The following is a 25938-nucleotide window of genomic DNA, read 5'->3' on the forward strand; positions in this document are numbered from 1 at the left end:
GTGGAAGCAGGGCAGGGGTATGCAGGGGCAGGAGCGCCAGAGGCGCCCGGGACGCGAACGGGCGCAAACGGACTTACCTCTGGCGCACCTCCGGCGCATCTACGGCGCCTCCGCTGCACGCATCCACTGCGCGTCTGCTTACACATCCTAGTTATAGTATTACGCCGAGCGGGCTTCCGGCTGCTCGAGCCTCTAACCCAACCAATATGGCGCCTGAGAATGTCTCAGAGCGTCACTACCTACCCAAGATGGCGGACGAATCACCAGGACCAGGGACCCCTAACTCAGTCTCGCAAACGCGGCTTGTGGGGGCACAATTTAGATGCAGGTAAGCCTATCTAATCCCCAGGTGACAGCAGTAGCAGCGCTTAGATTTAAACAACGGCAGAATACAGCTGCGCAATTACAATGACGCAAATTTAAAAGTATCGAACAGTGCAGGTTTTAAAAGCAAGAATCCGAAGTAATGCGCGTGATGTCAGGAAAGGTCTGAAAGACGAGAGCTAGGAGCAGCTTTAATATAAACATAGGCATAGCCACCGTTCTTTATTTTGCTGGTTGCCTGTAGTAACATGCTCCTTGCACTGCTTCCTGCCTACACAGAGCTGTGAATTATGCGTTCCTCCTTATAAATATATTTAGCTTTCTTTTAAAAGTGTCCGAGCAAGTTGCATACTCATCACCTGGCAGTGCATTCATCACCAGCCTCGTTTCTCCGGCAAATGAAAATGGCTTTTGTCAAGAATGAACAGAAGTATTCCTTTGTCAGCTTTAAGTATTATGTCCAGCTCAGATTTAGTTCCTAAGCGGTACAAAAGGGGTGGTGATGGACGGAGCATCTGAACCAATCAAACACGCCCACCCAGTCAACAGATCTGGGTTTAATCCATCACCGTTCTTTATCCCACTCTGCCACCCCAGTTCAGACATGGCCATTTGCAAATCAGTCTGACCCTGTGTCTCATGGGAACAGTCAGCCCGAACTGCCAAGCCATGCCTTCCCTGGACCGGAAACAAGCTTCCTAGGACTGGTTTCTGGCATTCCAGCCGTCTTCAGCCAGGCTTGCGTGAATCCAGTGGCAAAGTGAGCAAGGGACTCACGTCTGAGCATACCCTGCCAACTTATGGCGAACAAAGTGGTACAAAAGGGGGTGGTGATGGACGGAGCATCTGAACCAATCAAACACTCACACCCAGTCAACAGATCTGGGTTTAATCCATCACAGATTTAGGTCCTGTGCACGAGCCCTGCTTGGGTCACCGGTTAACATGTGCTAGCCTGTTAACCGTAGTCTAGCGTGCCTTTAACTAATTTATCACTTCCAAAGCACACCCTGCTTAATTTGCCAGGTATGCAAAGCACTTCTAATGCATGCAAAACACCTCATAAAGACCTTACATTATGCGGCTGGCATGTTTGCAATGCATAACGTGAAGACTATTCCATGGAAAAACTGCTTTCAATGCTGTCAGAGGCTGCCTCTGGGTTACGCATATGGAGAAAGGGAGGGAGGCAGAGAAGTGGTCACTTGGGCTAATTCAAGTGCTTCCTGGCGAGGTTTAAAATACCTCATGCGATGCCCCCCGAATTCTGTTCCACCGTGGATCACGGAAGTGTTCACATTTTCTCGTTCCGTGCTGAACGCGAAAATGCCGACATTTTGCAATTTCCGCGAGATGAACGGAATTTGCTGCCCACCCCTAGTACAGAGCCCCAAGGAGGAGGACGGAGTGTGGGAGAGCCCACCCCAGTCTCTTGCCCAGCCGCCTGGTACAGGCCCGGGGCTGGTGGGTCTGTGCCAGGATATCATGCCTGACCTGACAGGAGGAAGAGTGGACAAAGGGTGCCAAGCACCTGGGGCTACTCCACCCCGCTCTCTGACGCCAACGAGGTTTGAGAGCACTTAGAGGCATAAGGCCTGGGTCTCATCACTGACTGCTGTTAGTGGCCACTGTGGCTTGCTCTCTGTCTGCTGGGACACACCTGTGAGCAGGCTAATGTAAGGCGCTGCACAGATGGGTTCCAAGGGTGAGGAGAAGGGTTCCCCATGGGTTAGCTTGGTGGACCCTGAGAGAATGGACAGAGGGATCCAAATAGGTTCAGATTGGCGTAGAACTGGAGTATGCCCCTGCCAGGGTCCATGTTCTATCGCCCAAAGCAGAGAAGCCCATCAGAGTAGTGGTTGGTTGCCCCTACGTTTTGGCTGGAAGGGGGTTGTGTTGGGCTTGGCCCTTTTTGCAGGTTCATCCCTGAACTTTTTGCCTCCTCCTGTATTTTTTCTGCCTTGTTTTTGTTGGTTTAATGACTGAGCACTTTACCACTGCAGATCAGTGCTAAGGTGCATATGCTCTCCCTATGTTAAATTGATGTATTGATTAGTGACTCCTTGATTGGGTTATTTGATTCACCTGTCAGACCCTAGTACTGTGCACCATGTGTGCCCAGGGCTTGTAAATCAAATGCTGCTGGTGGACTTGCAGCACTGGTTGTGCCTCCCACAGAAGCAGATTGTAAAGTGTGTCTCAGGCCTGCCATTGCAGAGCCTATGGGCAGTCTAGTACTGCCATGTCGACTTGCCCAGTGCACCCACTTGCCAGTCCCTAAACCTTCCCTTGTCTTTATATCAGACACCCCTATTGTAGGCCCAAGGGCAGGGTGCATTGTAAGTATAAGGTAGGACATGCCCTGGTGTGTGTGGCATGTCCTAATAGCAAATTACAGCGATTTTCGTTTTTCACTTTTGCAAGGCTACCTGTACCCCATGGACCGGAATGGGCAGTTTGATTATTACATCTTATAATCCTAACTGACTCAGGAAACGTGGTAGAAATTCGAGTTTAGTATGCCTGAACTCAGAATGATAAAATACATCTTTTAGGGAAGTTGGTTTTAACATTCTGTGTTTGAAAATACCAATTTTAGAAAGTAGGTATTTTCTTGCCTAACTATCCAAGCCTGCCTCTGTTAGGTTGTGTATTGTGTGTCTGGTTCTGTAAGTGACAGGGGCTGGGGGATTCCAGGAGACAGGGTGAGTCAGCACAGGACTGAATAGAGGCATCTATAAGCAGATGGGTGGGAGGAGTTGCAGCTGGGACCTGAATAGGGCTGTGACTTCCCTCCACAATGCTGGCTCCACCTCCTGTGGTGCGTCTTATGTCTCTGCTGTGCACTGTGAATGGAAAGAAGGAGGAGTCATGTAAACAGAGTGCTCCAGGACTGACCAGAACTGGTTAGAACTAGGTAAAGGACTCTCTGCATTCAGAGAACAAAGAGAAAAGTAGTATAAATATGGGGACCCAGACCCCAAGACTTTAGATCACTTCTGGAACAACAAGACAAACCTCTGTCAAGGACAAGAACCAAAGGAAGCTGTAGGAGTTGTACTGACCCCCTCCCAGTGTGCTGTGTTGGCCTACAGTGGTGTCTTCAGTGCCAAGAAGAGGAGAAGGAACTTTGTGTGTACTTCATCATCTTGCATAATATTTCTCCAAGGGCTTGAACTTGTGCTTGCCTACTGATGCAGTCTCCAGGACAAAAGACTTCACCACCAGCTCCCTTCTGATTTTCCTTGCTGTGAATTCTATCTGCAGAACCTTGCATGTAGCCGGGAGCTGGAAGCGCGACGCAGCGAGAAGAAGCATGTTGCAGCTGCAGCTGTATTCGTTGCATCAATGGAGAAGCATGCCGCTGCCGCATCTCTCCAGAAGCGTGTCTTCATCGCAGCTGTCTGCTGTCGCATCAGGGGAGAAGCGTGACGCCACCAAGAGGGTCGGCTTCGCATCTTCGGAGAAGCGTGGCGCAAGGCCTGTCGCTGCTCCAAAGTAAAGAGTCGTCGCAAGGCTGCCAGGGCATGTATGCATCGTCTTTGCATGGTTGCATCAAGGGTGCCATCTTATTTTCATCGCACCTTATTGTCGCTTTGAGGCGCCCTCTTGCCGCATCACAACCGGGCCGCAGTATGAGATTTTACACACTACCTTCTCTACGGTAAGGATCAAGACGCATCCCCTACTCTGCCAAGCATTGAGGCCCGACGTATCGTCTCCCCCGAAGCAAGGAACAACGCATCTCCAACGCTACAAGCCTTTTGTTTATTTTGCGTTATGCATCCAGGTACTTTTTGTGAGAACTGTGTTGCATTTACCATCAAACTGAACTAAGTTAATTCTGCCATCTTTAAGCCAATTTTGAGTACAGTATTGTGGATTTTTGTCGTTTGTAATCTTGTGTTAAGTCTATGTAAAGAATACTTATTTTTATAAAACCTGTGTGGTGTCCATCTGTAGTGTTTTCACTGTATTACTGTGTGCATTCACAACTGCTTAACACACTGCCTCTGAGATAAGCCGGTCTGGTCGTGCTAAGCTACCAAGGGGGTGAGCAGGGGTTATCCTTCCAGTAGTGTAATCCCCTTTCCCTGATTAGAAGCAAGGGTCCCTATTTGGTCAAAGATGTATACCATTGCCAACTAGAGACCCCCAGTTTTAACACCCATGCACACTTATATTCATTATATTTGAATGTTATACAGTAGGATGATAGCAGTACAGAGCTTGATTGGAAGATCTGATTCATAACAAACAAGATTTGCTTCACGCACATGGGTAGGGAGGGAGGGAGGATGAGGGGGCGTTTAGAAGGCACGGACAACAGGCCGGCGGGGGAAGGAGAGGAGAGAAGAAGGCATAAACAAAGCTGCGTGAGGCTACGTATGCATGAAGGAAATAGTACATGCCATGTGTAACAACCAAGTAAAGGGGCCAGTAGCCATGGGAGGATACAAATGACAATCACGCGACAAGGGTTTGGGAGGTCCAGCAAACAGTCCCTAATCAATAGTGCAAAACAAAGGAGTCTGCTGTTCCTGGTGGGGGAGGGGGGACAAAAAAGGAAGAGGAGGGAAGAAAATTGGTGTTAAGTCCAGGTTCTAGATAGAGATTGCGTGGTTGCACTGGGAGTGCGCCAATAAGTAGCAAGGACCCTCACACACCCCAAGGGGTGTCATGCTTCATCATAGGGCAGCTCCTCATTGGTCCGGCACTGCAATTCCCAATGCAGGGGGGCTCGTTGCCGGAGTTCTTTTCTGGTTGCCGTCGTGAAGCTAGGTGTTATGAGGGAACTTGTGTGATGTGAGTAGAACTGAGAGAAAGTGCTTGTGATTTTAAAAAAGCTGCAAGGAACTCCAAGTTTAATTGTATTCTCTGGGTTCTTGTGCTATGTGTTAAAAATGACTCATGAGTCGTGGACTGAAGGGGGAGAGAATATCCCTGCTTCGGTCAAAAGAAGTATGTGTGGTGTGTGAATGGTCAACATGATTCTTTCCCTGTAGTGTCCAAACGGATCTTGGCAATTCTTCAGGACCTAAGATTCATCTACAACTCAAGGGGAAGGTTGTTCTTAGGAAGTGTAATAAAAATAACACTAACTTCCCCTTTAGTCTGGATTCAAAAGTAATCTTAAACGTGTGAAAGTGTAAGTGGTTAAAATTGGTTAACCTTCTTGGGGATCTGTACCTGGAGGAGTAAAAACAAACAATTGTTGGTTACATTATCAGTTCTCATGACTTACGAGTTCTTGAGGTAACAGGAACTATGCTGAACAGACCAACAGCCTAGCAGGTTTAAGAAATCTAAAATAGCAATCCTTAGTTATGCAAAAAGTAAATGCTACTATAGAGACACACAACTGGAGAGAGCAGGCTAGAACCTTACCAAAGATAATCATTCAGTCGTTCACATTAGCACAACATCCTGTATCAAAGCACACATTCCTTGGAGCATCAAGCCGTTTTACCGCAGGGTATCTTTATTTTTAAAAGCAGGCTGGTTACGAATCTCAATTGAAATAAAGTAAACAGTATAGATTTTAAGATAGAAGAATGAGAACACTAAATTGCTGCCCTACATCTAAAGCAAAAAACATCACTTTTGTCTCAGTGGCTAGCGAGGGTCGGAATTAAAACCCAGCAAGCCTCTGATATGTGTACTACAGTAAAATAGGACATTTATAAAGAAGGCATCCTGGAGGAAGAGAACATTGGGATGGTGACAGGCCCTGGGGCTGGGAGGGGTTCCAAGAGGACTCCCCCCCCCCCCCCTCCATTTTTAAATAAGCAAGCCCTGTGAAGTATTATACTATAGGAAAGCCATGGGGAGGTGGCAGTCACAAGGATTTAGTTGAACCCTAGGAGGGGGGCCCCATGCACCCCACTACTTTATTTTTAGTATGCCCCCAGAATTTGGCTCACTCAGGGACTTTTTTTTCCAAAAGACGTGCAGGAGCATCCGTCTTTTATTTTTTTATTTTGCTGCAGATCCACTTGCCAATCAAAGGCAAAGTTAAAACAAAAAAAGCATTTAAACCCCCGCGTAGTCCCTTGTGGTGCCCCCCCCCCCCCCCATTTCTGTAGGGTCAGGGTATTCTCCTACCTTGCCCCTTTTCTTTATTTTCTACATTTGTCTGGGACTCTGCTTTTCAGCCAAGTCCCAAGATGGCAGCTAACACGTCCTGGTTGAAGTTTTAGCAGCCAATCAAATTTTTGTGGGATTCGCTAGTCCACTGCAATGAATCATGACCCCAGATATCTATATTTTTTTAAAACCCAAATATCTCAAAAACTACTGAACAGAATTTCACCAAATCACATAAAGCTTTATGGACCAACATCTGACTTTCTGCCAAATTTAGCGTAATTCTATTCAGCAGTTGGGGCTCTAGTCGTGTTAAAAAAATTAGAAATCCCCATACACATAACATTGGAAAAACATGCTTTATGGATGCCCTTTTTTCTGTCCCCCCCCCCCCCCCGACTAATCACCACAAAACTTTCAACAGAGCAGCGGTACAAAAAAGTAGACTCTTTTTCAAAATTTAATGCAGACTGGGCAAGCGGCGCCAAAGTTTATGGGCAAAACAAAAAACGCTTTTCTATGTTAACTTTAGTCCTAACTAGAACTACCTACTGGAGACCACCAGTAGGAGATATATATATTTATATATATATATATATATATATATATATATATACACACACACACACTAACTACCCTGACCCTTCTCTGCCCTTCCTCTCACATCGCTCTGCTGCCGAGGTCAACCTGCTCTGCGTTGAACATATAACTTATTTAACGCATATACCTTTAAATACTTCTTCGCTTGTTAATAAAAGGTTTGTCCCAAAAACAGGGTCATGCATTTAAAATTATTGAAATCACCGGAACAGTCCTCTGAAAATAGGGACTGTCCTGTGAAATCCGGGATGTCTGGTCGCCGAAAGTTAAAACCTTACAGAAAATGCTAGTTTGAACCACTCGCAACTGACTTGGTAGCTACCTGAGCGTATTGCTCTGCGAGGACAGAACATCCATTCGCAAGCTCCTAGCAGGACGCCATCTGCAAGTTTCTCTCAGCGTGCGAAATCTCATCCCAACAAAAAATTGCGAGATCTTAGTGTCGCAGTCGGAGTGAGGTAAAACTCGTTAACTCTACCCCAGACTCCCAGAACCGTGGCCTGCAGGTGTCCAAACGCCTGCTCAAACCAGCCCCTCTCCCCGCCCACGGGCGTTTAATCACCACCACCTTGTTGCAGGCAGGGAGGGCTGATAATATCAGCTGCGGAAGGTCATTGGTACAATTAAAAAAGAAAACCGATTAGCACCTTTTGCAGCAACTTTTAACTCCTCCTCTAGTTCGCGCTACTGCGAGATCACTTACTAAGAATAAGGTGTTGAGTCTACAGGGTGAGGTAAGTTTCAATTTAGATTTCTCCTTTTATTTCATAATTGTGAATTGAGACTGTGTATGCTATTGAGCCACTCGCAACTCTCTTCTTGCTCAGCAGTGACGTGTAGTAGCACCACCTCTGCGTTAACACTGGACCATTGAAACATTTGGCGCTCGTGACTTTGAAATAGAGAAACATTGGTTGTCGTCACAGAAATGATACCAAGGGCCTGTATGCAGATTAAAACACCCTACCAGCAGTCCCGCACTTTCATTCCAACACCAGATGCATTCTGGGACCTATAGTATTGGATCAATTCGACAAAAAGTGTATCCCGCTTGCATCAAGCGATTTTTTTTTCACACTTGAGTTCTCAGTCTGATTTTTAGTGTAACCAATGCTTTAAAGGGGTCGGTACTGTGCGGTACGGAGTACCGGCACTTTTTTTTTTTTGAGGAGGAGAGTACCGGCACTTCTCAGAAACAAGCAGATAGATACTCTGTTACAGAGTAGCGGCACCTTTTACTTTTTCCAATTCAAGCACTGAGTGTAACGTTTCTCGTTATTGTAAGTGCATTTATATAGCGCTTACTATTCCTGACGAGGCGTTTTTGAGTTTTTGTTGAACCTCGAAATCCTTGGCACTTCTAGTGACATGGAATGATCTCGTTGCTGCCAGTTGACCCCATGTCAGGTGGAATCTCTCCAGACACCCTTGCTTTGTAGGCGCTCTGTGGTTTATTGTATAATTCACCAATGAAATGTATCGGCCTGTAAATCGAATATGCGTGGTGCTTCAGGCTAAAATCCGTGGAGCTAATCTCACACATGAAATGGCCCCACTTGGCAGCTTTGCTTCATGTAAGCACAATTATGGTGAATTCGCATTTTTGCACAATGTCTGACAAAAGCTGTTTGCTCGCGTGCTTTGGGTACATATGAGAAGCTAGGATGCATTATTCTCCTTTACTGGTTTATTTCTTTTCCTTTTTTGCATTGTGGGTCGTGTAGTATTCTTTTCTACCCAGTATAAACTCAGAACTACAAGTCCCAGACTAGGCAGTATGGTCACATAGTCACACCGCAATAATGGGGTAATAAGATATACCTGTAAAGACACATGACTGCTAAGTAGCTGCATGTCCCATATAATACCATACCTGTATCCTAGTTTTTATCCATCAGTTCTAAAACGCCAGGACTGGTTAAAGTCGCTGATGACTTTGACGGAGAATTTCATATTTTCTTCACGGATGGTTGCCCTGGGTAGCTTGTGTGGATTTATTTATTTATTTACTGTTCATATTTGTAGAGCTCGAACAAATGCCCATGGGCGTCTCGGCGCTATAGACTTATTGCGTGACTCTAGGGAGGATGACAGAGCCAGTCCATTGTTAGTTCATGCTGTGGATTACTGGTCAAACAGCCAGGTCTTTAACTTTTTACGGAATTGTAGAAGAGATTGAGTTGACCTGAACGACATTGGAACAGTATTCAAAAGTCTGGCTTAAGTGACCGTGAACCGTCTGTCCCCCCAGGAGACTGTCTTTGTACGTTGTACCACCAGTTGATGCAGTGTGGTGGATCTCAATTGTCTGGTAGGACAATAGACTGTAAGCTGATCTCTGAGAAACTGTGGACTTTGTTTATGTAAGGCTTTGAATGCCAGGCAGAGAGTCTTAAATTTAATACGATTTATAATCGTCAACCAGTGATAATTCCGAATTGTTTGGGCAATCGGTTTAAATTTGGGGGTCCCGGAAAGCAATCTTGAGGCAGCATTTTGCATAGATTGCATTTTGTTTACAACCCGAGTTTGTGCATTGGCAAAAAGGCCGTTGTAATAATCTAAAGAGGATAATACCAGTGTGCTAACCAATGTTTTTCTGGCACTATCGGGAAGGAAAGGTATTATTTTTCGTATGAGTTTTAGCTTATGGAATGCAGTTGAAGCTATTTGATTGGCATGTGCATCGAAAACAACTTCCAAGTTCCTAACCTTTGGGGCGGGGGTTGGCAGGGCTTCAAAAGATGACGGCCACCAGAGGGAGGACCAGCCAGGGGAGAGTTTTCCAAAGATGACAACCTCCATCTTCTCGGAGTTGAGTTTAAGGCAATTGGAGGCCATCCAGCCTCCAATTGCCAGCATGCCCTCTTGGAAACGTTCCGCCACCTCTTCTCCATCATTATTAATGGCGAGCACCAACTGGGTATTGTCGGCGTAGGAGGTAAGGCTCATCCCGTATGCTTTGATGACTCTTGCTAGGTCCGACACATAGATGTTAAACAGTGTTGGACTGAGGGATGAGCCTTGAGGGTTCCCACAGGGTAGGGACAATTCAGCCGACTGGAGTGGTCCCAAGGTGACGGCCTGTGTTCTTCCGGATAGGAAGGAGGCGAGCAAGTTCTTGGCTACCAATTGGATGCCCATTTTTTCGACACGGTCGATCAGAATGGAATGATCGACCGTGTCGAAAGCCGCAGATAAGTCCAGCAGAACAAGCACCGCTGTTCCTTCCTGGTCTCTGATGACTCTGATGTCCTCAGTGGCTTTGATAAGGGCCGTCTCAGTGCCGTGGAGTTTACGGAACCCAAACTGAGTGTTATCCAGCAGGTGGTGTTCCTCGATGTACTCAGATAGCTGATGATTCATGGCCTTCTCTGCCACCTTTGCCAGAAAAGGAAGGCTATCTATTGGTTTATAATTTTTCAGGCCGTCTTTATCCAGATATGGCTTTTTTAGAAGTGGTTTTAGCAGGGTATTTTTCAACATATCTGAATAGATCCCCGACTTAAACATGGCATTACATGTTATTGAATTCATGACGGGAGTAAAAATTTTAGGTGGGCAAGGGTCCAGCGGTGATCCTGTTTTTATGATTTTAATAATATCCGTTATTTTTGCCTCTGTGATTTCTTTAAATTGGGATAAGGAACAATCAAGGGGGGTAGTACCGATGGAGTGTGTAATCGAATTGTCCTTAGAAGAAAAAGAAATTAGCCAGAGTGTCACACAGGGATTGAGAAGGGGGGGGGGGGGCAGATCGAGGGCTTTCCCTGCTAATTGCTTCACTACATCGTAAAGTTGTTAGTTGGAATTCTTAGCACTTTCTATTTGTTCGCTCTAAAACTTCCTCTTAGCCTCGGTAATAATTTTTTTGTAGATAGCAAGTGTCTCCTTATAACTGGTTTTACTTTCAGAGTCATAGGCTCTACGACAGTGTCTCTCATGGTTCCTACAGATTTGCTTTTGTTTTCTAAGATCTTGGGTAAACCAGAGGGCGGAGGGCACCATCCTATTTCTGGATATTGTTTTGTATGGTACCTGTACCTTCATGGCATTATCTAGCCATTGTGAATATTGCTTCATGGCTATATTTGGGTCAGTGGAAATGATGGGGCGAGTACTGTCCAATAGCCCTCTAAGATCTGCGTTATTAATGTAATTCCAATCCTTGAAAGGCTCACAGCTAGGGGTAGCCAGTCTGTTAATGGGTGTGTGTTACATCCTGCTTTCATTTCTTCTTTGTCCTTCCTTAGTGTTTCTCATTTCTATCTCTGCATGCCTCTATGATGTCATCTGTGTTCCAATTGTATTTGCTTGAAAGCTGGAACAGTTACATCTAGAGGCTGAGCTGAAGTCCATCTGCTCCTGGTGGGGTCTTTTCTATCATTATACAATCTTATTCTATTTATCTACCTGACCTGATTTTATTCTACAATAAACCTAAATTGTTACATATACTGGATTTATGGACATCAAATTATTACAATGCATCATAAATAGAAATTGCACAAAAGATGGCATGATGATCAGACCACGGGAGTGGGAGGATGTCTTGTATATGGATCCCTTTCAGATTGGAAAAGATGCCTTCCAGAGTGTGGCCAGCCTCATGTGTGGGAGAGGTGACCAGTTGATGGAGCCCTATAGTTTCCATGTCGGCTAGTAAAGCTAGCGTTTCTTTATTATCTGGTTTTTCGAAGTGAAAGTTTAGGTCACCTAAGATCGTGAAAGAGTCCTCCATTGCAAGTGATTCAAGCATTGTATTAAGGTTAAAAAGGAAGTCTGAGCGAACTCCTGGAGGTCTATATAGGAGTGCTCCGTTGAAATTATGCAAGGGAGTCAGCATAAAAAAAAATTGTAAATTGATACTTGTATAGCGCACTACTCACCCGCAAGGGTCTCAAGGCGCTTGTACGAATACCGCTGTGGAACCCATCCTGGCTTTCCCTGCGAGGCGTCCACTCCTGGGCACCCCCAAGGTGGAAGCCAGGCATCCTTAGCGTTGTGGGGGCCGTTGTGGAGATTAAGTAAGCAATTGCCCAGAGTTGCAGAGTGGGACTCCATGATTGGAATAGCCACCGAGGCGAGAATTATCAGGTCCGTGGAATTTTGAGCCCAAGACCCGCCAAGGCGGGGAATTGAACCCTGGTCCCGGGCTAGACCTCTGCATCAGGGTCTGCCGCTCTAATCATTGAGCCACACTTCTCCAGCATAATAGCAAAAAGCATAGTTTCACATGTTGGTGAGGGTACGGGGACGTCCTCACCTTGAAAGTGTTACAGGCAATTATTGCCAAACCGCCGCCCTTCTTTTGCTGTCTGTCCTGTCGGTAGGCTTTGTATCCTTGAGGAACTGCGACCACTAGATCTGGGTTGGATGCACTATCCATCCAGGTCTCTGTAACGAATAGTATGTCTATAGTATGTCTATGTTCCTGTCCTTTATGAGATCCGCTATGTCTTGTCTATGCCTACCTAATGAACGGGCATTGATAAGTGCTGTTATTATTTTTATGGGTGTTTTATTATTGAAATTCCTGGGGTTGGCAATTGTCTTAATGAAAGGTAGTGAAGACTTACAGTGAGGACAGCAGGTGCTGGCGTGTGAGATAGACTCTGGGTCTAATTTTGTGCAGTTGCTGCCATGGGCTGGTCTAAGCTGAGTGAGGTCGGCTTTGGAGTAGAGGATTTGGGGCTCCGCTAGGCCACGAACAGGGATCGTGGCCCTTGGCCCGGTCCCGGCGCGGACGGGCACAGACAGGCTCGCCTTTGGAGCGCCGCCGGCACGACCGCTGCGCGGACGGAAACTCATGGTCCTTAAATCCGGTGGAGAAGGAGGGTGGGAGGCGGCCAGCAGCTGGACCGCGGCCCTTTCCTCACCCAATATGGCGCCTGTAACCCTTAATCCCACAGCGTGAGCAGCTAGTCAGCTTCGCAGGGGAGCAGGGTTCGAGATCCGATGTGATCAAGATGTGTAGGTTTTAAAAATTGGCAAAGTATAAATTCTAATACACAAGTAAAAAAGAATCACAATTTTAAAACCATTACAATGGTAGGCTAAACCCCCCGGCTTTCCGCCTCAGGGGAGAGACACAACTAAGTATTCTTTGTATCAGTGACTTCTTGAAACTCTTTCTCTTTCTCTTAAAACATCATGGAGAGACTTGGTATTGCTGCAGCAAAGGCGATTGCTTCTGTGTGGGTTCTTCCCCAGGGAGTAATGGAAGAACACAACTTGCCACATATTAATGCCACATACTTTTGAACTCTCTGAATTTGAACCACCAGCTGTGCACTCTCTACCCAAACTGAAATGCTTAAGGGGGTGCGAAAGAAGCAGTGATATAGATACACCTATTAGAACTAAGTACTATTGCAGAGGCTTCCCCGAAGGGGGCCTCGATGGCCGGCTCCATAACTGACGCCGAGCCCCGTAACAAACTGGTTTTTGGCACACAGAAGCGCACAAGAAGCGGGAGGAACACCCGTGCCCCCGCTTGGCCACCAGGAAGGCGCTGGCCACCCCGGCCAATGGGGGCCCGAGCGGGGTACAAACCCCCCCCAATGGGGGAACCCGCTAGCAAGGCAGGAGAATCTCGGGGGGATAGAAGCGCTGCTCCCCCAGGTAAGCTCCTATCTTCGTGGAGCAGGGGAGCAGCATCGGCGCCACACAAACTTTTTGTTCACCTGAAAATGCGAAGCCCTGTCCGAGCATGCGGCAAAGCCCTGTCCGAGCATGCGGCAAAGCCCTGTCCGTGGGCTCTTCAAGGGATCAACTCGCCGTCACACGAAAAGGGAGACTGAGTCACCCCGGTTCCCCCTGCAGAGTCGGGCACTGTTGCTCCAGCTAGCGAAAGAGAGCAACCGGGTGCCCACCCCGGTTCCACCAAGCAGGAGAGGAGAATTGCAGCAAAGCGATTGAGGCTACAACCCGCAAGAACCGTCCCATGTGCCTTTGCCAGGTGCCCACCCCCTCTAGAACCTCATACCAAGGAAGCAGAGGCCAGTGGCAGCTGAACTGCAGCGAAAAGCGGCCCCATCCTTACCGCTCCACCGGAGGCCTCCCGGGGATTTGGCGTGCCACAGAACATCGGATCATTGCAGGTCGCCCTGTTCCAGTTTGGCCCAAGCCCGCCGAGCGAGCCCGGGACCTGGATACCTGCCAGCTGCCGAGCCCAGATGGCACACCATACTCCTGGGGTCCACGAGGGAAGGTCACTCAGAAACTCCTGTGTGTCCCACCATGTTGGGATCCGGTGCCGGGAACGTGTGGCAACAAGAACGAGCACAGGGCAGGGAGCGAGCCTTAAAGAGACAGGCACAACAGCTTAGCAGTGCACTGCAAAAGCGAGCAGGCCCGAGCATGCGTCCTGGCAAAAAGCCCCCTCCCTGACGGGAAAGAGTGCTCTGGGTGCCTGGATGTTTTTTGTTTTGAGCATATTCTGAGGCACCGCTTCGAGGCAGCGGCACCATATAAAGACTAAGGCAGCCCCTCGCCCCATAGTACACAGTACATGGGAAGGACATGTGGGAACAAGGAGCAACTGGTTGGTGCATAACAACTGGCAGCAGCACCCCGCCTTCACAGAACACAACCCGGAAGCCACCGCCTGGTACAAACCAGCCAGCAGGCAAGCACGCAAAGGAAGGCAAGACAAGGGGGGCTGAGGCAGCCTGAAAAGCTTAATGGACTACTGCGGAAGATCTGGGTGGAGTCAAAGGTACATGGGAGCAGCTGGCTGCAACCGCACCTGATGAATGATGCCGGGAAAGGGCCAAGCAGCCAGCCACAAGAAGACACCAGCGGGCATGCGGCCAAGAGAAAAAGGAGACTTGCAGCCAAGTTTGCGGAGGCAGCATCACCGAAGAAACCCCCACAGAGAAAGACCCTGCTGCCTGTAGCCAGCCCGGCGGTGGCAGGTACAAGCCCCAGGACCAGGGACACAGCAACAAGTGGTGAGCAGATTAGTGCAATAGTGACAGAATGTTTTAAGACAATGGCACCACTGTTGTTAAGGGGGTTAGGCACAGAAGGAGCAGGGGCTGCGGGAGCGCAGACGGAGGGGGAAGTTTCAGGGCTACCTTGGCATTTAATGGACCCAGGCCATATGCGCCAGGACAGCTTAAGGGGCCAGGGCACACGGGTGGCGGGGGGAGTTAGGGTCTCTCATAGCTGCATGGGGGGGGGGCAACCATGGCGCGAGAACCACCCCACGCCCCCCTCCAGCGGAGCCATACTCATCCTACACCACCAGGGCCAGAGGCTCAGCAAGCCTAATACCATTGGCAGTCAAAGAACGGATACGGAGGAAGGAGTTTATTGATATTTATACACTATTAGAGATGGATGTACGTCATTACAACGCATGCTTTTACAACGCATGCCTTTACGACGCAACTTTTACAAAGCAAGTCGTTACAACGACTTGCGTTGGGGGGCGCTGGATAGTGAATAGTTTAGTTTACTATTCCAACTCCAGTCCCCGTGGATAGTAGGGAAGGTGTTGGATAGTAAATTAAAACTATTCCCTATCCAAGAGTGCCCCCCAGCGCAAGTCGTTGTAATGACTTGCGTTGTAATAGTTGCGTCGTAAAAGTTGCATTGTAAACGCTGTTCCCCATTAGAGATACAGTTAGAGGGGCTGGATCTAACTACCTGCAATACGAAGGATGAAGATAAAAGGGAAAGGAGGAAGGAGCGTAAGGAAAGGAATTTTGACAATTGGTTAGATGCATTCAGAATAATGGCTTGCATAATAGTAGAGAAATGTCCGCGCTGCGCAGCCGACCTATGGCTCTATGAGGCCAACATGCATAATACGCAGAGGCAATTCCTGGGCGACACATGGCTTGATTACAATAAGGGTATCCGTCTCAAAATGCAAACACACCCTGAGATGGGATGGAATGGAATGAGGAGGATGTATCGTGTTTCATCCATAAGATGATGGTAGCCAAGGAGGCCAGGACATGGGCAAGGAGGAGCGAGCAGTCCTTTAGGGGTTTTTTTCACAAGGGGAAGGGGAGGCCTTTCCAAAAGTCCACACAGTTTGGCGCATGGAAATCACCACAGCATAGCGGGACAGCAGCAATGTGCTGGAAATTCGAGATGAACGAATGTACCTAAGGGGTGTCATGCAAATTTCAGCTCCTCCTTTGGCGGGGGACACCCAGCAGCAGTATGCAGATGCAGGAAGGAACACAAGCGAGAAAAAAAAGAGAGGAAAAAGCAGTAAGATACCCAAAGGGGGCGAGGAGGGGGCCAAAAGGGATTCAGAATTACAGGCTAGCTAGGTCCCCCATCAACAACCCCTGATTGCGCCAGCTAGCCAACATATATCACAACAAAACAGATGCCGCTATACTAGTGCAAGGTTTTGAGGAACGCTTTACTATCCCATTCATTTGCCCCCTCCCTCCAGGCAGCGCCAATAATCTGAAATCGGCGCTACAAAACCCAGGGACGGTTACACAGAAATTGGAGAAGGAAAGAAGCTTGGAGAGAATTGAGGCCCCCTCTCCTCCCAAATGAGCAAGGGGATGGTGATATCACCACGGGGGTGGTCCCCAAAAAAGAACCTGGGCAATACCGGCTAATCCACCACCTGTCCTTCCCAGAGGTTTCATCGGTGAACGATGGGATCAGCGCAGAAGCATGCTCAGTGGGGTATGCTACAGTAGATGACGCAATTGACCTAGTCATAGCTGCAGGCTGTGGGGTTCCTATGGCAAAGGCGGACATTGAGTCCTCCTTTCTCTTACTCCCGGTCCACCCCTCGATCTTCCACCTACTAGGGTTTCAGTGGGATGGAAACCTTTTACTTCGACAAGGTCATGCCTATGGGGTGCTCGGTATCATGTGCCTAATCTGAAATCTTCATCACCTTCATAGAATGGGTGCTACATGCCGGGCATCCTCAGGATGGGAAAGTATACTACTTGGATGATTCCCTCTTCACAGGCCCGGCTGCATCGACCAGGTGCGGTGACACTTTGGCTGCATTCGTGAAATTAGCAGGGGGGTTGGGGATTCCCCTTTCAACAGACAAACCAGTGGGGCCAGCGACGAAGATAGCATTCCTGGGGATAGCACTTGACTCAGCAGGGACATCTAGGCGCCCCTTAGAAAAAGTGGAGGATTTCCGGGAGGAAATCGGGGACCTTCGCGGGCGCGAGAAGGCAACAATGAGGGACCTCCAGAGGATAATAGGCAAACTCAATTTCGCAGCCAGGGTCATACCAGCTGGTAGGGTGTTTGCCAGCCGCCTAACCCAACTAACGTGTGGACTTACCCACAAACTCTATCACATCGGGCTCTGAGTGGAAGTCGAGCAGGACCTTGGGATGTGGGACACATTCCTGACAGATTTTAATGGGTTGTTGATCTGGAGGGAAGGATGGGTCACTAACCAACAGATTGCATTGTTCACGGATGCTGCAGGCAGCACTGGGTTTGAGGCAATCCTGGGCAAAAAATGGTGTGCAGGCCAATGGCCTAGCAGCTGGCGCTGGCAGGGCATAACCATCAATATCACATTTTTAGAACTGGTCCCCATCATAGTAGCGCTAACAGTTTGGAAGCAAGAGTTACAGAACATGAAGCTGACACTATGGTCAGATAACAAGGGCGTAGTACAGGCAATTAACAAGACAGTCAGCCAGGTGCCCAGACACACTTAGATTAATGCGCCAACTGTTTAAGTTATAGTTGGAGGGGAACATAGACGTGCATGCACGCCATGTACCCTGGTGGAGAACAAGGTAGCAGACGCCCTGCCAAGAGATCGGATGGTCCGATTCAGAGAGCTGGCGCCTGGGGTGGAGAAGAGCATGACCCCCTTCCCGGCATAACTGTGGGGCCTGGCGGTATAGACCTATGGGAACTGTTCAACCAAGCCCTCACCCCGGTAGCAGCCAAGAGATATAAAAAGTATGTGGGGACAGCAATGCGGGTAGGGGACATTCAGACCCTGGGTGATGTTAAGGCCACGCGCAAAGCAGCAAAACAATTTGTCCAGTGGGCATACAACTGCTGGAAATCCAGGTCATGGGCATAAGCCCACCTGTCCGCCGTGGCACATCATACAAAACTGTACACAGGGCAGGACCCTATGGCCTTACATTACATAAAAGCAGCGATGAAAGGGTGGAAACGCACTGAGGGCACAAGGAGTGACCACAGGCGGCCGATAGACTATACAAAGTTTCATCTACTGCTGGGAGCATTGAGCAAAATAACTAGAGACCTCTTCGAGCACCTCCTGCTTAGGGCTGCATTTTCCACTGCATTCTTCGGGGCGTTCAGCCTCAGCAAATTAGTGGTGCCTTCAAGGGCAGGACCAGCAACACACTGCTTACAGGCAGGCGACGTAACACCCAAAATGAAGGAAATAGAGATAATACTGAGGAGGTCAAAGACAGACAGACAGTAAGGCTACATTGCATTGAGAAGCAAAGCTGCTGCGCAATGTGCTGCATGTTGGCATTCATGGCTGTGCGACCGGCTGGCGAAGGGCCACTGTTCAAACACAGAGGTGGCACACAACTGAGCAAATTCCAGTTCTCAACAGTCCTCCGCCTCGCCCTCAGCAACGCAGGGCTGCCACCAGCGGGTTTTGGGCCACATTCATTCAGGATAGGGGCAGCAACAACAGCCGCACAACATGGAATGACCGAGTCCGGGATTCAGGCAGTAGGTAGATGGGAGTCATGGGCATACCGGACCTCCGTGAGGCCCCAGTTGATTTAGACCCACCAAGCCTGCCGGGGAGGCTAGGCACCTTGCCGGAAGGCTGCCAGCAGATTGACAAAATGTTATCTTTGCATTTACAGGAAGGAGACCACGGCTGGTTTGAGTGGTGGGCCATTCTTTCATAACACGAATGCAGTCATGGTGGTGCCAGTGGGGCCACAAACAGGAAGGCTGACCACTGGACACATGGATACGCTGGTTCGGTTACCCGGGAATGAAATGGGAACAGCTGCCAGCAACCCTTGTGGACCTACAAGCAGACATTGCATGGCATCTGTACATTTTGATCATCCGTTTGAGGGGGAATGATTTATCCAGGCGGAAGGGGAAGACACTCCTCCACGATATACAAAGAGACCTCACGGACGCAGCCAGGGCCTTTGGGACCACTGCCATCATCTGGTCAGAACTGATCAGCAGAAGCGAGTGGCGCAGGGCAGACTCGCAAAAGGCAGTTGAGAACTCGAGGAAAAAGCTGAACCTCACGGTGAGCTAATTCTGCAGAACCAATGGATTTGAAACTATCAGGCATGGCCTCATACACACAGCTTGCCCTGAATTCTACGCGAAGGATGGCAGGCACCTGTCGGAGGAAGGCATGCAAGTGTTCTGGGACAACCTGTGGGGTGCCATGACTTTAGCAGGTTGCAGATGAAAAGGAGCGAGCAGAGCGTGGGGGAGCTGCAGGAAGATGTAAGCCTCCCTGACGGCGTGACGAAGAGCTACGGGGACAATGGTTGGTGCGGAGTGTGCCGGAATAGGACCACTCATCTTGGGATGCCTCACGGCTGGGTGAGTTGGCCTACCAAAGGGGGTAGTAAACGGAGACAGCGCTTGCAGCCCAGCCCCCGCTGGATAGCAGGGCACAAAAGAGTCTAGCAAGGTAGCGCGTTGTGGCCTAACTCCGGGACAGAAACTACCCCTGCGCAAAGAGGGCGCAGATCCAACCAAACAAAGAAACCACCCATAAGGGACGAGAAACAAGGCAAGCCTGCAAATGAGCTAACCACCGAACTGTCAGACTAAGTTGCTAATTGGCGATGTACATATGATTCATGGCAGATACAATGTATGACAAAAATGCATATGATTTTTGATGTAAATATGACAGTTCGCCAAGGATGATTTATGTCCAAAGCATACAAATTATGCCATGTATATACAGGTATTCCTAACAAAACTGCGGCCACCAAATGACCACTACCATACACAAGTGTATGTTGGCTTATTCATTCTAAGGAATACAGTAGGGGGAATATTACATGTATGCTGGAGTGGGAACAGTGCAGGGGTTATTGCAGTGGCCGACCCCGAATTGGACCTTGAGGGCCGGCACCATAACCAATGCAGAGCCTTGGAAAAAACTATTTTTTGCACGCAAAAGTGCATGAGAAGCAGGAGGAACACCCTCGCCCCCCTGTGGCGCTACCAGGAAGGCGCCAGTCCCACCGGCCAATGGGGGCCCGAGCGGGGTACAAAACCCTCAATGGGGGAACCCGCTAGCAAGGCGGGAAAATCTTGGGGGGGATATTAGCACTGCTTCCCCAGGTAAGTTCCTATCTTCATGGAGCGGGGAACAGCATCAGCACTACACAAACTTTTCCCACCCACCCACACCCAAGGAACAGCAATGTCGCAGTGCTAGGAAGCAGGCAAGGTGTTGGCGAAGAGGTATGGGGACAATGGTTGGTACAGAGACACACTGGAGGGCAGTGTGCTGGAATAGGACCACTCACCTTGGGATGCCTCACGGCTGGATGAGTTGGCCTGGGTGAGTTGGCCTAAGGGCGGTGCGTAGACCACTCACTTTGGGATGCCTAATGGCTAGGTGAGTTGGCCTGGGTAGCAAACGGAGATTACACTTGCAGCCCAGCCCCGCCGGATGGCAGGGCATAAAATAGTCTAGCAAGGTAACAAGTTGTGGCCTAACTCTGGAACAGAAATTACCCGGCGCAAAGATGGTGCACATCCAAACAAAGAAACGACCCAGAAGGGACAAGAAACATGACAAGCCTGCAGATGAGCTAACCAACGAACTGTCAGTCTAAGTTGCTAATTGGCAATATACACATGATTCATGGTATATACGATGTATGACAGAAATGCATATGATTTTTTATGCAAATATGACAGTTCGCCAAGGATGATTTATTAACAGGGCATACAAAGTATGCCATGTATATACACGTTTTCCTAATAAAAGTGCGGCCAACAAATGACCAATACAAGACACAATTGCATGTTGGCTTATTCATTCTAGGGAATACAGCAGGGGGGATGTTGTATGTATGCTGGAGTGGGCAAGAAACAGGAGCCACCAGCCGGATTAAGCTTACAAATTATATAAAAACACAGTGGGCCAGATGTAGGTCGGTCGGTAATGGCCGAAAATCGGTATTTTCGGCCGTTACCGACCGGTATACAAGATTTGGCATGTAGGGGGCATTATTTTACCAAATCGGTAAAATTACCGATTCGGAGCCACCCATATGTAGGTGGGACTCTTCAGAGTCCCAGGAGCCTTAACGAATCGGTATTTTACCATCAAATCCAATTTGATGGTAAAATACCGATTCCGGTGTGCATGCACATGTGTGCATGCACACCTATGCCATGTGACAGGCAGACCTGCCCTTGGGGCAGGTATGCCTGCCACATGGCACCCGTGCCTGTTTTGGGGGTGCCAGAGGGTGTCAAAGTGACACCCCCTGCACCCTTGTGAAATTCGGTATTTACCGATTCGGTAAATACCGAATCGGTAATGCCCAGTCATTCCTATGGTCTTCAAAGCCCATAGGAATGAATGGGCATTACCGATTCGGTAAATACCGAATTCTTCCGATTCTGTATTCCAGCACATCTGGAATACCTACATGTCGGACCCATTGATTTACCGATTTTAAATTACCGAATCGGTAATATTCGGTAATTTAAAATCGGTAAATCTTTCCTACCTACATCTAGCCCACAGTATCCTCACAGAGCCCTCATGTATTTTTCCTGCAAAAAGCAACTGGAATTTCTGGATGGGAGATGGATTGCACTGGCTCATTTACCACCGAAACAAGGTGGAATATTCCTGATTCCTGAAATTACAGAAACATGGCATTTGTAATTTTGGCCCCAAATGTAATGCAGCCCCTAATTTGTTGGTAGTGTAGTAATGTGTGCGTGCACTGCAATGGCCTCCTATTAATGGTCAATCTCTGTTTTCTATCACTGCAGAGAGGTGGGTTTGTTTGCATCCTTTTAAAAGAGAAGGTGTCCTGTGGGATGACCTGCAACAAGCGACGCTTCTGTAGTGAAGAAATTGCAAGATATGCAGCTGCGTGTTTGATGTGACTTCAATATAGACCAATCCCCGTTTTATTGTGTTTATACACCACTTACTACACCTGAGGGGTTGGTGCTCATTATGGTGAGTAGTACACTGCTCAAGAACCCAAGGTTAACACTTAGTCCACTGGTTCTTGTGGTTAATCATGGGCACTCAAGCAAAAAACTGCATGCATTTACTCCAGTTACTTTGTGATAGAATCACTTCGGTGTGATTGTTAGTGGGACTATGTTGTTTCAGGTGAATGTGTGGTCAGACAGGCTGGTGGAGATAGGTAATGTTAGGTTAAAGAGATTTAAAGATGAGAGGTTAATGATCTCTGAAATGAGGTATTTACTAATTTCTGAATTCTAATAAGAGAGATTAAGGCAGACCGGCATGAGAATGAGAGGAGACTATACTCCAAAATTGTCAGAATTTAAAAGGTTAGAGTAAGTTATCGTCAGCCACCTCTCAGTAACAGATCCAGTAGGGGCGATGCTTGTCTTCATATTACCCCCCACCCCCTCTCCCAATGCTGCTCGCAGAGGGCGGTTCTGTACACTGATGTGCACCGTAGCACCCTAGGGAAAAAGTAAGTGGATAAAATAAGAAAGGAAAAGAAGGCAGCAGTCCACCATCCGACCCTCTTTGGTCCTCTTCTTGACTATAGGAACTCCTCTCTCTAAGCGGGGAACTGAGCTGGACTCCTGTAAGCGAAAGAAGACAGCAAGAGGTTACATCCACAACAGCCGTTCAATGCCTTAAGGTTGACCTAAAGGAATACGCCTCATACTCACAAGCAGCCAACCTATTGGCACTGAAATAGAGTAATCCTTCTTGTAAAGAGTAAACACTGCAACAATCTCTACCCATAGACACCAAGTGGTTTGCTCAAACAAGTCTCTCAATAAATTATAATGAACCAGGAGACCTCACCGGGTCTATAAGAGGTTTTCCGAACTCAATCCGTTTTGGGTAAATAGTGTTGCAATCCATTCCACTTAAAAAAAAAGTACCTTCTGAGGCCATCGCCTCTGGAGAAACGTACAGTAAGCACAGAATCCGGTGAACGGGCACCCACCCTCTCTCAAGCCTCAGAGCGAATAAGGCACATAGCTGCGGCTGAAACTAGGGCTGGCAGCCGTCTCCGCAACCTCTCCGGCTCAAAGTGGAAGTTGCTGCAGACTGTAGAGTTCGGTCCTGAACGCTGAAACAAAAAGAAAAGCAGCCCACGCTTCTGAACTCTGAGCAACCTCTTGCACAACAGAGCAGGAGTCCCAGAGGGTGAGAGCTTAACTGTCTGAAACGGCAGAGGCAGAAAGCATGGCAGCGTTCGGTCCTGAACGCGCCATCACAGCCACTGTTCAGAAAATACTGCGGCGTTCATTCCAGAATGCGCCGTCACAGCAAACACTACAGAAAGCACGGCAGTGTTTGGAACCTGAACGTGCCGTCACAACAAACTCTTCTGGGAACACAGGAAGGAGCAGCCACGCTTTAACTTGGAAATGGATTGTCAAGCACTGGCCTGTTCAAAAAGAGGGGCTTTTATTTTCCTGTTCCTCCCTATTGCAAGTAGTCGATGACTCGCTGAGGATATTCGACTCGGGGGGGGGGGGGTGTCATGTCTTCTAATTCTCCTCGACCTTTCTGCAGCCTTTGACACTGTCAATCACAACACACTCCTCAACACTCTGCAACAGAGAATGGGCATGGAGGGCACTGTGCTTAAATGGTTTGCTTCCTGTCTCTCTGATAGATCCCAAATGATCAAAATAGCGAACAGTCTTTCATCTCCTTTGGCGGTAGGTCAAGGTGTTCCTCAAGGCTCTATACTTGCACCCACATTGTTCAATCTCTACCTAGAACCACAGAACCACTGGGAAATCTCCTAAGTAAATCCGGGATTCACTATCATCTCTACGCAGATGACACTCAAATCTACCTCAAGGTTGCCTCCGCTCATGATCTCGCCACCCTAAGCTCGACTCTCGACTCCATTCAAAACTGGATGTCAACTCGTCCACTGTTTCTGAATCCCTCCAAAACTCAATTCCTCCTCCTCTCTTCCTCACTTTCGCCTCCCCCAGTTCAATCATGGATGGATCAGATGAATCTGCTGAACAATAAGCCCACCATTGTCGACAGCGCAAAATCCTTTGGTGTCCTACTCAACAACAAACTCAATCTAACCCCCACATCAACTCTATTGCAAAATCTGCACAATACCAACTGCGCCTTCTTTGGGGAATTTGTCGCTTTTTCCCTGAACAAGACATTAAAACACTGGTGCCATCGCTGGTCCTCTCCAGACTGGACTACTGCAATTCTCTTCTTACTGGCCTCCCCAAATCCCACGGTCCCCCCTTAAATCTGTCCTCTACTCAGCAGCCCCTTTCATTTGTGGGGCAAAAAGAAGCGACCATATCACACCGTTGTTAATCACCCTTCGCTGGCTTCCAATCGAGGCTAGAGCTATCTACAAGACTGCCTGTATCACCCACAAAGCCTTGCACTCCTCCTCTCCTCTCTACCTGTTGAATAAACTGAAACTGTCTGGAGGCTCTAGACCATCTCGTAATGCGGAAAATCTACTGCTTGAACCTCCCACTTTCAAGAAGGAAAGATCAATGGGCCAATCCTTTTCAGGCAGGGCAGTGAGAATCTGGGACTCACTTCCGCCTCCGCTCCGGACCACCTCCTCCTCCCAGGCCTTCAAAATGGACCTCAAAGTTCTCCTCCTCCAAAGACACCTCCAAATCTAATTCACGCCCTCTCTATCACCTGAAGGAAGACCTCCCATTATTGAAAATTCTATTGTCCTTGACTATTGAAGTGCCTTCCTAGTGTATTCTGGCAGTTTGAGTGTTTACCATTTATTGCAGTATTATCCTTGTACCTGTGTATGGTACCCTTTTTGTAACTTGCACACGTCACTTTTCTCTTGTATCACACTGTATGCTACCTCTCACTTTTTGTTTGCTTTAGATACTTGCACAAGTGCCACCATTGCCTACGTAACGTTTGTTCTTGTGCTGGAGTGTCTGCCATTTATTGCAGTATTATACCTCTACTTGTACTTTGTACGCTTTTGTAACCTGCACACATCACTTTTCCCTCCTGTAGTGTACCGATTGCTACCTCATGTATTTTGGTTGCTCACTATTGTCACTTTTGATTCATGTAACTTAACGTTTGCTTTTGTAATTTGTTCACTTGTAATTTTTCTCCTCATGTATTATTGCTGTTCCTATTGTGAAGCGCTCTGACACCTTCGGGTAAAGTCCGCCATATAAAATCGCATAAATAAATAAATAAATATAAAATGGCCTGACTGACCGTAGCGGGCACCGGGCAATCCCCCGGTGCGCCGCAGGGGTGGGGACCGTTTTTGGCACAGGGTCGTTTTGCAGCATAGCTGCAATATCGGCCCTGTAACAAAATCGGCCAAAAAAACGGCCCTGGCAAAGAGCTCTGGGGCACCCCCAACCCCCCAGGGGGGGAAGGGAGGAGGGGGCGGCCGAGCACTTTACCAGGGCTGGTTTTGGTTCCAGTCCGGCCCTGGTTTCTCCCTTTCTCCGATAGCATTGTGGGACCTGCAGTTTTCCCCACTCGAAGGCATTCACTCTGGACAACCATGACAGAAATTGAGGGCATGCAGATGATGTAAGGCAAGAAGAGGGTCACTCTTAAAATAAGAAAGGATTGGAATTAAGCGGCAGTAAATCAAGGTAAATTTTAACAACATTATACATAGTGCACCGTATCCCGGCCCGGGTTAGACAGCTTTAACATGCAATCCAAAGTGTACACATTTAATAATGAAGATCCCTAGCCTGTTGTGTGCTAAGCGTAGA

The 25938-nt window shown here is 48.2% G+C and overlaps 1 protein-coding gene across 1 annotated transcript in view; it reads left to right on the forward strand.

Moving 5' to 3' along the window:
* Positions 1–7508: 7508 nt before the first annotated feature.
* The window catches only part of LOC147748972 (protein FAM171B-like), a 163557-nt gene continuing 145127 nt past the window's right edge, over positions 7509–25938 (forward strand). The window contains exon 1 of the mRNA XM_086936509.1: positions 7509–7745. The gene's annotated coding sequence lies outside the window, so the exon portion shown is untranslated. The remainder of the gene's footprint in view (positions 7746–25938) is intronic.

Source organism: Lissotriton vulgaris, chromosome 1_1, assembly GCF_964263255.1.
Source record: "Lissotriton vulgaris chromosome 1_1, aLisVul1.2, whole genome shotgun sequence".
NCBI lineage: Eukaryota > Metazoa > Chordata > Amphibia > Caudata > Salamandridae > Lissotriton > Lissotriton vulgaris.